Raw genomic sequence first — 8777 nt, forward strand, 5'->3', positions numbered from 1 at the left:
CCGTTTACTTGATTTAAAACCATTTGAGGATGTAACTGATGTTTATATATTGCTGTTTCTGAAAGGAAAGATCCTGTAGATAGGCAATTAGGGTAATTCTTCGTTTTTGTCGTCGTCGCCGCTGCCAGCAGCAACAGCAGCAGCAGGACCAGCGGCAATAGCAGCAGCATCAGCAACACCAGCACCACCGCCGCCGCCGTCACAACCACGACGACGACGACGACGACGACGACGACCACGACCACCACGACCACCACCACCACCACCATCATCATCATCATCAAACACTACCTTTATCATGATGGAATACTACACTTCACGACCTTGACAGTGAGAAAGTTTCGCGAATTTTCAAGATCCAAGTACTATATTTTCTTTATTTAAACAAGTCTATTTGATTGATGAGCAAAGCAGCAGCATACATACACTTAGTATACCATTATATTATGGAGAACACTCAAAACAACTTAAATGGGGAATTTAAAAAAAATTTGTTTATTTTCATATATAGGCATTCCACAAAAATAGTTAAGAAGTGTCGATAGCAATATTCAATATCAATTCCCAAGACGTTTCACATTTACAACTTGTACATTTCTCTGTGGCCTACAATCTAACGAAATTGTATTCTTCCAAGTTCTATCAGCTGGGCTTTTTATTTTTCATTTTAATTTTATTTGAAACTGTTTTCTTAATCTACATAGTTAATGTTGTCTGTACATATACTACTACTAACACCACCACTATCTTCATCATTATACCCCAAACCGGCTCCACCAACACCACTCATCACCACCATAGTCATAATCATAAGCGTCATCATAAAAAAACGCGACCACCACCACCACCACAACAACAACAACAACAACGACGGCGACCCCATACCAGCACCACTATTTCCCTCACCACCACTGATACTATTACTACAGTCGTGACTACTACTCTCCTACTTCTACTTACCCCTTGACAATATCATCATTACGACCATAATGACGACGACGACAATGGCATATCATTATCATCATCAGCATCACGACTATCCTCATTTTAGTTATTGTCTTTAACAGTTTCTTGTAACACTCTATTTCACAACCAGGTGCACCTCTAAGTTTCTGAGGATGCGAAGGGCTGTCATTTGTGTATAGAATTATGTTTCTATGTTACATGTATTTATTTTGCTCTAGTGGTTCCTTCTGTTCATTATTCAGGATTCGTGTTATTTTGCTGGTTGGTGATTATGTCTTTTATTTTTCTTTGTTTTGTGTGAGTTGTTAGTGGCACGGGTAATATTTGTATCGTGATGTATTTATTATTAAGGAGTTTTTGCGTAGATCATATGCTGTGTATATTGTGCTACTGAAAGGCATGGTGATTGCTCAGAAAAGGAATTCTGTATAAAGTGTAATGTATGAAATGTGTCTAAGGTAAGACATGAACAGGGCGCAGCAGGGACATTTCTTCAACATTGTGGGTTTGTTAGCCCTCCTGTTATGTTTTTTGTATTTGTTTAGGTTTTTCTTCGTGTTTTTATTTCTTATTGGTAATGTTTTACTTCCCAAAGCTGACATTTTCCATAATTTCATATCAACATCGTCATACTTTGATAGATTATCAACTTTTTTCCTGGCAGTGTCTATTATTATTGGTCCGATAAAATAAGTACCAGTTGAGTACTGGGATCCCCTTAAATATCATGCCTTGTGCCAAAGAAGAAAAGATTATTATTATTATTATTATTATTATTATTATTATTATTATTATTATTATTCAGTAGTTTTATTTTTATAGCGTGCTTTCACTTCACTACCGAGCGCAGCTCTGTGAGCCTTGGGTATGTGCTGTGATTTGTTGTGATGCTCTGATGGTTATTGTATGGAAAGTGTTCTGCGTAGGATGTGTGCAGTGCCTAGTAGTGTAATTTTCTGTATGTTATATGTGTTTGTAAGTCCTGGTGTTTTTGTTATGTATTTGTCTGAATATTTTTTTATCATGCCTAATGCCTACTATGATAGGAATTGTTTCTGTTTTCAGATTCCACATTCTAGTTATCTCTATTTCCAGGTCTTTGTATTTTGAGAGTTTCTCCATTTCTTTTAGAGGCACGTTGTCATCAGCCGGTATTGATACATCAATTAGAAAGCATTCTTTTTCTTCATGGTCTCTGACAACTATATCTGGTCTGTTGGCCTTAATTTCTCTATCTGTGTGTATCGGCATATCCCAGAGTATGGTAGCTTTCTCGTTTTCTGTGACCTTTTCTGGTGTGTGCCTATATCATCTTCTTTCTGTTGTTATCCCATAATGTTGGCATAGCTTCCAGTGTATGTAGTTCCCAACTCTGTCGTGTCTGTGAATATATTCCTTCTTATCCAGGACTGGGCAGCCAGAGATAATATGATTTATTGTTTCTTGTCCATCTTCACATATTCTGCAGTTACTTGTAATATTTCTTTTCATTACATGTTTTTGGTAATTTCTGGTGGGGAGGCTTTGGTCTTGTACTGCAATTAAAAATCCCTCTGTTTCTGCTTTGAGTCCTGAGCTTCTCAACCATTGCTGGGATTTTTCTTTGTCTATTTCTTTTGCGTTTAGTTTAGTCCAGTATTTACCATGAAGGGGCTTTTCTTGCCATCGTTTTATCATGGTTCGTTGTTGTTCTATTTTTAGTTTGGATTTCATTTGTTTTATAGCTTTTGTTGTTTCTTTATCTTCTTCTTCTTCATGTTTATTAGGTGGTATGACTTCTTGTTTGTATTTTTGTTTTTTGTTTTGCTCGTGTTTTGCCGCTATCTGGATCAGTTTTCCTTCCTTCTGAAGTAGATATTTTTGCAGTCCTATGGTGGTTATTTTATAGTAGTTTTCCAGCTGTATAAGGCCTCTACCACCTTCTATACGTTGTATATATAGTCTTTCTATGTCAGATTTTGGGTGAAGCATCCTAGATCCTGTCATTATTTTTCTTGTTTTCCTATCTATTTTGGTCAGTTCATTTCGTGTCCATTAAGGATATTGTAGCTGTAACTTATAACTGGGACAGCTAAAGTGTTGATACCTATTATCTTGTTTTTAGCATTGAGCTCTGTTTTTAGTATTGATCTAACTCGTCTATAATATTCTTTTTTTATTTTCTCTTTCATTTGTGTGTGTTGTGTCTTATCTAGTTCATGGATTCCTAAGTATTTGTAAGTTTGGCTTTGGTCTAATTCTTTTATTTCATTGGTTTTATCTAGTGTGATGTTGCTACTCTTAACTAGTTTTCCTCTTTTCATGGTTACTTTGGCGCATTTTTCTAAACCAAATTTCATATCTATTTCTTTGGTAAATCCATGAACTGTCTTTAATAGTGTTTCCAGCTGTTTGTCATCTGTAGCGTATAGTTTTAGGTCATCCATATATAAAAGGTGGCTGATCGTTTTGCCGTAACATTTATATCCGCATCCAGTTCTATTTAGCATATCAGATAGAGGTGACAGTGCCAAGCAGAAAAGGAGTGGAGAGAGCGTGTCTCCCTGGAATATTCCTCTTCTAATGGGGATGTCTTTGGTTTTCATGAGTCCCTCTTTTGTTTGGAGGTGTAGGACTGTTTGCCATTTATTCATAGAGTGCTCTATGAATTTTATGATTGTTGGTGCTACTTTGTTAATGGCTAGTGTTTCGAGGATCCATGTGTGGGGGATGCTATCAAACGCCTTTTTGTAGTCAATCCAGGCCATACTGAGCCCTTTCTTCTTTCTGTGGCTGTCTTCAGTTATGGATTTATTAATCATTAGTTGATGTTTACAGCCATATGAGCCTTTGCGGCATCCTTTCTGTTCTTCTGGTAACAGTTTGTTTTCGTCCAGGTGCTTGTTCAGCCTTTGTGATATCACTGCAGTAAATGCCTTGAACATAGTAGGGAGGCAGGTTATTGGCCTGTAGTTTTCTGGTTTTTCTGTTTCCTTTGATTTGGGAATTAAGATGGTTTTCCCCTTCGTGAGCCATTCAGGCATTGTCTCTGGCTCTGCTAGTACGTTGTTAAAGTTTTCAGCCAGCTTTTTGTGCATTCATGTTAGATATTTCAACCAGAAGTTGGGGATCTTGTCATGCCCAGGTGCCTTCCAGTTGCTTAGTCTTTGCAGTGCCTGGGTGATCTCTTCAGTTGTTATGGGGGTCCAAAGTTGTTCAGATGCCGAGTTTGTTATTTTGATACTCCTTTTTTTTGTTGGTTCGTTCGCCGACCATATTTCTCTCCAGTTATTATTATTATTATTATTATTATTATTATTATTATTATTATTATTATATTATTATTATTGCCATCATCACTATTAGGGTGGTGAATTGGCAGAATCGTTCGTAACAGAAAAACGTTTTGTTTCATTTATTCATGCTCTTTACATTTTGGGTTCAAATTCTGCCTAGGTCAACTTTGCCTTTCACCTTTTGGAGGTTGATAAAATGGAATACCAGTCAAGAATTGTAATCGATAATATCGACTAACCCCCCCTTCAAAATTGTTGGACTTGTGCCTAAATCAGAAACATTTATTACTATTGCTGTTGCTAGTCTTTACTTTTTTGTAGCTCCTGTCTTATATCTCGTAAGAGTCGCGACAAGACTTTGAACATGAAGGAGGACGCCATTTGATTGACAGCACGTTATATAGTAAGTGAACTGTACCTAGTACTGCTATCTTCTGAACTGTATAAATAATGATATTGTCCTGGATATGGTTGGAAAACTTTCAGATTCCTTTCTTCATGCATTTTAGTGTCCTAATGACAAATGGCACTATTTCGATCTTCACCTTCAATATCCATTTGATTTTGACCTCCTCGATGACTTTCAAAAGGTATTGCACTCTTGATAAGTATACAGCTCCTGTTCTTCTTTTCCTTGATAAAGAGGCTAGGCTTGATGGATTTTATGTCTATGTAAGTTTGGATGGAAATATTCCAGAAGCTGGTGACATTAAACTTAGGGATCATACTTAGTTGATGTTCATAACACTTCTCCATTTTCCTGATTTTATAAGTCTCCTATATTTTCCATATGCTTTGCTATACCTATAGATGTCACTAGTTTTTGAAATTTCCTAGCGTCCAGAGATAAGGTGTCGGTGATTTTTGCGTTTACCTTTCACTTACTTCTGTCATTGGCCGGCAGTAGTGCAGGGGCACCGTCTTGAAGGGTTTAGTCGAACAAATCAACTCCACTACTTATTTTTTGAGGTCAGATACTTTTTCTTTCGGTTCCTATTTGCCGAACCGTTATGTTACAGAAATGTAAACAAACCAACACCAGTTGTCGAGCGATGGTTGGGACAAACAAACAAAAATGCACACATAAATATATACAGGGTGTTTACGCTAAATTTGGCGCTTTTTTAAAAGTCTCATTTTTCACGAACAGCAGAAAGGGACACAGTAGGCGTTCTGACTGCTCTTGTATGCATCTCCACATCATTGAACAGGGCTTTAGTTTCAATTCAGACGGCCATGTGAAGCTGCTGGAGACTGTAGTCATTCTCTGGCTGAAGATGGTTGCAACTGGACGGCCATATGTATGAAAAGGATCTCCCAAGAGATAAAATGAGGAACACATGCACCAGGTTCCAGAGTTGTCTTGAAACGGTGGTGGAAGCTGAGGGCGGCTACTTTGAGTAAACTGTTACCTCCTATAATCTAGTTGATAAATTTTGATTTTTTAAAATGCTTGTATTTTTGGATAAGATTTTGTATTTTCTGTTCTTTTTATGCAAATTGACAAATTTAACAAACAAATCTTGTACATACACGCATACATACATACATACATACATACATACATTGGAAGTGTGTATATATATACATATATATATATATATATATATTTATATATATATATATGTATATATATATATATATATATATACATATATATATACATATATATATATATATATATATTTAGCAATTAAGGACAACTACTTAATAAGGAAAACTTAACAAGAAATGTCAGGTAGATAGCGTAAAAACCTCATAAGAGAAAAAATTTCGAAAATAATTATTTTTATTGAACATATTAATTTATATATAGAGGGCATTATACATACATGCCAGGAGGCATTCTACATACACGCCATACGCTAAGAGGGACAATCAGTCATTTCTACCAAAATATTACTAATCCCACCGAATGCAATTTTCAAAGAAAGACATTTAAAAATATATAGACCTGTATCACAGTGATTTCATACTTACGTAATCATCAGCAGGCCTGAATATACTATAAATAAACAACGACCCTGCTTCGCTTAAGCCGATCAGCTAACTGATCAACATCAACGAAGCACATGGGTGGGTTTATATATACTATATCCGGATGAATGGCAAACTTTTACGAATTGCATTTCGGGAGAGGAAAAGTTTTTTCGGAATAAAAATTTAGCAATTAAGGACAACTACTTAATAAGGAAAACTTAACAAGAAATTGTCAGGTAGATAGCGTAAAAACCTCATAAGAGAAAAAATTTCGAAAATAATTATTTCTTATTGAACATATTAATTTATATATAGAGGGCATTATACATACATGCCAGGAGGCATTCTACATACACGCCATACGCTATCTACCTGACAATTTCTTGTTAAGTTTTCCTTATTAAGTAGTTGTCCTTAATTGCTAAATTTTTATTCCGAAAAAACTTTTCCTCTCCCGAAATGCAATTCGTAAAAGTTTGCCATTCATCCGGATATAGTATATATAAACCCACCCATGTGCTTCGTTGATGTTGATCAGTTAGCTGATCGGCTTAAGCGAAGCAGGGTCGTTGTTTATTTATAGTATATTCAGGCCTGCTGATGATTACGTAAGTATGAAATCACTGTGATACAGGTCTATATATTTTTAAATGTCTTTCTTTGAAAAATTGCATTCGGTGGGATTAGTAATATTTTTGGTAGAAATGACTGATTGTCCCTCTTAGCGTATGGCGTGTATGTAGAAGCCTCCTGGCATGTATGTATAATGCCCTCTATATATAAATTAATATGTTCAATAAGAAATAATTATTTTCGAAATTTTTTCTCTTATGAGGTTTTTACGCTATCTACCTGACAATTTCTTGTTAAGTTTTCCTTATTAAGTAGTTGTCCTTAATTGCTAAATTTTTATTCCGAAAAAACTTTTCCTCTCCCGAAATGCAATTCGTAAAAGTTTGCCATTCATCCGGATATAGTATATAAACCCACCCATGTGCTTCGTTGATGTTGATCAGTTAGCTGATCGGCTTAAGCGAAGCAGGGTCGTTGTTTATTTATAGTATATTCAGGCTGCTGATGATTACGTAAGTATGAAATCACTGTGATACAGGTCTATATATTTTTAAATGTCTTTCTTGAAAAATTGCATTCGGTGGGATTAGTAATATTTTTGGTAGAAATGACTGATTGTCCCTCTTAGCGTATGGCGTGTATGTAGAATGCCTCCTGGCATGTATGTATAATGCCCTCTATATATAAATTAATATGTTCAATAAGAAATAATTATTTTCGAAATTTTTTCTCTTATGAGGTTTTTACGCTATCTACCTGACAATTTCTTGTTAAGTTTTCCTTATTAAGTAGTTGTCCTAATTGCTAAATTTTTATTCCGAAAAAACTTTTCCTCTCCCGAAATGCAATTCGTAAAAGTTTGCCATTCATCCGGATATATATATAAACCCACCCATGTGCTTCGTTGATGTTGATCAGTTAGCTGATCGGCTTAAGCGAAGCAGGGTCGTTGTTTATTTATAGTATATTCAGGCCTGCTGATGATTACGTAAGTATGAAATCACTGTGATACAGGTCTATATATTTTTAAATGTCTTTCTTTGAAAAATTGCATTCGGTGGGATTAGTAATATTTTTGGTAGAAATGACTGATTGTCCCTCTTAGCGTATGGCGTGTATGTAGAATGCCTCCTGGCATGTATGTAAATGCCCTCTATATATAATATATATATATATATATATATATATATATATATATATATATATATATATATAATATATATATATATATATATATATATATATATATATATATATATACATATATATACATACATATATATTGCCCGGGTGTTATGACCTACAGCCATATTGTATTATTTGTTCCTTTCTTATGGGCAGAATCAGCACAGCTGATATATAGTGAACTGAATTACTAGCGTAATGGAAGTTATTGTTTGTTTGAAAGTGAAGGGTTGGGCATGATTTGCATGGGTTTGCATGAAAGTGCTTTTTGTTCTTAAGAAGGATCACAAACTATGTATTGTTTCATCGTATAAAAGGGGGTTAATACGATTTTGTCCAGAAATCACGTTTTCAAATGTTTGTTTCCACACTGCGGTTTCTTAATTTGTAACTTTTTGCGAATATTTGTTTTTATTTATATAGGAAAATACAGAGATTATGAATCTGGCAAAATAAAAAAATTATTTTAAAATTTAATTTTTCCTAAAGAAACACTCAATGCCCCTTTACCCACCTCAACCACCCATCACCTACTCGCTTTCAAAAAGTTAAAAGCACCCTATGTTTCACTTTCGTCTCAGGCATGCATAGAAAAGTACTGATATAGCAGACGTAACAAATATTAGACCACCACCAGAAAACCCAACATGCTAGAAACAACAGCTAAACGACATTATATCTGAAGAAACTTCCCCGCTTTCCAAAATGGTGAGGTGATGGGTGGATGTTTGGGAAGGAGATATTAGTGTTTCTATAAGAAAAAAAGAAAGAAGAAAATTCTTAAAGATTTGTACACTG

Source organism: Octopus sinensis, linkage group LG4 (assembly GCF_006345805.1).
Source record: "Octopus sinensis linkage group LG4, ASM634580v1, whole genome shotgun sequence".
Taxonomy (NCBI): Eukaryota; Metazoa; Mollusca; class Cephalopoda; order Octopoda; family Octopodidae; genus Octopus; species Octopus sinensis.